Source organism: Corapipo altera, unplaced genomic scaffold (genome assembly GCF_003945725.1).
Source record: "Corapipo altera isolate COAL_440 unplaced genomic scaffold, ASM394572v1 50492, whole genome shotgun sequence".
Lineage (NCBI taxonomy): Eukaryota > Metazoa > Chordata > Aves > Passeriformes > Pipridae > Corapipo > Corapipo altera.
In genome coordinates this window covers 4,395-6,941 of record NW_020885967.1, presented here as the reverse complement: position 1 = coordinate 6,941, position 2,547 = coordinate 4,395, and the positions used below count along the sequence as shown (strand labels likewise).

At 57.2% G+C, this 2,547-nt stretch overlaps 1 long non-coding RNA gene across 1 annotated transcript in view; it reads left to right on the top strand.

Annotated features, from left to right (window-relative positions):
- The first annotated feature begins 1,755 nt into the window (after positions 1-1,755).
- The window catches only part of LOC113940925, a 1,961-nt gene continuing 1,169 nt past the window's right edge, over positions 1,756-2,547 (top strand). The window contains exon 1 of the long non-coding RNA XR_003525564.1: positions 1,756-2,465. This is a non-coding gene — a long non-coding RNA (uncharacterized LOC113940925). The remainder of the gene's footprint in view (positions 2,466-2,547) is intronic.

Genomic DNA, 2,547 nt, shown 5'->3' with positions numbered 1-2,547 from the left:
GGGACGGTAAAAGGGGTGCAAAACTGCAAGCTGTGGGCACTGTGGGCGGTGGTGTGCGTTTCCTTTCGCAGCGTTTCCAGTGGGCTCATAGCGGCACTAAGGCGGTGGTGCGGATCAAAGCCAGGACCGTTCCCGACAAGCGGCGGCGCGGTCGGGGCTGAGACCACCGGGCAAGACGCCGTTCTTCCCAGGGAACCTCGGAGTTCCCTTGCCCCTCTCTGTGGGTGGTGGCGGAGTCCGGCGGCGCTCGCAACGGGCCCAGCACCACGGACAGCGCCGGCTCCGAGGCTCGTGGTGTCCCCGCAGCCCCCGAGTGCTCCCAGGGGAACTCTCACCCCCAGGCACTGCCCAGCCCCGACGAACATCTTCCAGGAGAGCCTAGACCTCTCCGTTCCGCCGGGGAGATCCGCCGGGGCGTCCCTCGGGGAGGGCTCCTGGAGGGAGAGAGCGCGGCGTTGCTCGGACACTTCGCTGTAGCGACGCACCTGGAGTCGCCGGGCTGGTGGGCTCGAGAAACTCTCCACCCTCCTGCAGGTCCCGGAGGAAGGGGAGGGCAAAAACAAGGAAAAGTTAAATTTCTCGGTGCACTCCTCCTGGCTGGCGAGAAGGAGGTGTGGGTGTTGGGGGTGCCCCGGTACTGTGTGAGCATCCCGCGGCCCAGACGGGGCCCGTACCCCGCGCACAAGACTACCTCCCCTCTTCCTTGTTCCACGGAGACACGGAACGTCGCTGCCCCGGCGCAGCGCCCTGGAGTGCGGGTGTTGTCCCTGGAAGGAGTTCGTCACGGGACCTCCGCGGCTCGGGGTACGCCTCCCGGGCCACTTCTCGACCCAGAACCGCCTCCCTCCCGGGACACGTCCCGTTTGCTCCATTCCCGCGCCCCAGTCCTGCCGCCACGACTGGTCACCGCCCCTTTATCGTTTCGGGACTCCCCGGGGATGTCGCCGTCTTGACTCAAATCTCCATCATCTTTTTTTCTTTTTCTCTTTCTTTCTTTCTTTCTTTCTTGCTTTCTCGCTTTCTTTCTTTCTTTCTTTCTTTCTTTGCTTGCTTACTTTCTTGCTTGCTTTCTGTCTTGCTTGCTTTCCCCCTCTCTCTTTCTTTCTCTCTTTCTTTCTCTTTCTCTCTCCCTCCCTTCCTTCCTTCCTTTCTCTCTCTTTCTTGCTATTATTATTAATGTTATTGTTGTTGTTATTTCTTTTTTAAGAGTAGATAGAAAAAGAGCTGACTTCCACTATATGCCTTGAAAAAATGAGCCCCCAGACCTTTAGTGAGCCCAAGGCTCTACCAGCTCTTTGGAGAAAAAAGTAGCGCTGGAGTTTCGTTAAGATCCGTCCGAACTTTTTCAGATTTTGACCCCAAGAACTCATATTTAGTTGTGGATTTTGGTCGTTTGGAGAATTTGATTGTTGGCGGGGGGTGGGGGAGGCGGATTTTTTTTTGAGATCTCTAATATTCTGTCCCCTTCCCAACACAGTGTCCGCCCGTGGCTCTTATCCCAAGACGATGGAGCCGACGGCACCGCCTGCCTCCCTGTATTCCCCTGCCCTGCCCATACACCCTGCGTGACCGTGGCCCCATTCCCACGTGGAACATCGCACGTTTAGCCGAGATCTGCGGAAAGGAAAGCTTAGTTCAAATGCGTTTTTACCCTCCTAGTCTTCCCTTTGCCTGGGAAACACAGAATGTTTCCCGTATAAATTCAGCAAGTGTATTTTATTTTACTTCTTGGAGACTTTACTCCACCGCCTCTTTGAAAAAATAAACAAATCTTCTCCTGCCCGAGGAGGAGCCAGGAGACCTCCTCGCCCTCTCTTGCTGTAACCCTTCTAAGTCGTTTGAAATGAATTTTCCTGTCTTTCGGCCATCTGTCAATGTCACATCCACGCTGCCTGCGCGAGGTGTGGATAAGCAGGGGGCGGGTGGGAAGAGTCCTTGCGCGTTTCTGGTCCCGCGTGAAGGGGTCTTCCTCCCCACGCCGCTGCCCCATTGACCCACCCTCCGTTCTATTCCCCTTGGCCCCACCACCAGTACGGCTCCGGGGGGCCAGCTGTGACTTCGGGCGGGATTTTGTACTGTCACCGGGTCGTGACGTGAGGCGTCTTTTGGGTGAGTGGTCCTTCCGCTCGGGAGGAGCACCGGGGCCGTCTGTTCGGGATGGGGTGAGAAGAGAGGGCAAGCTGCAGGGGGGAGCTTAGGACGTAGCCTTCCTCCTGAAACCCCACTCGTCACTGTAGTCTTCATCGTCAGCGATGAACTGACGTTGCCGCGAAAATTTTTGCGCTGCGGAGGGAAGAGAAAGATGGGAGAGAAAAACAAGTCCAAACCCCTGTGCTGTTGACAATGCTTCGACAAACGGAGTGCTCGTCTGTCTGTCGTGAAACGCCCGAGGAGGAGAGGGAGTGTGCCTTGGGCTCTGAGCGTCCCTCTGCCCCGGCGGGGAGGCTGGGACGCGGGGCGGGTGGGTAAGCTCCGAGTCCTCTCCTATTTCTTCCCTGAAACGAATACGTGGCCGAGCTTGGCTGGAGAGAAATTCAAAGCACAGGG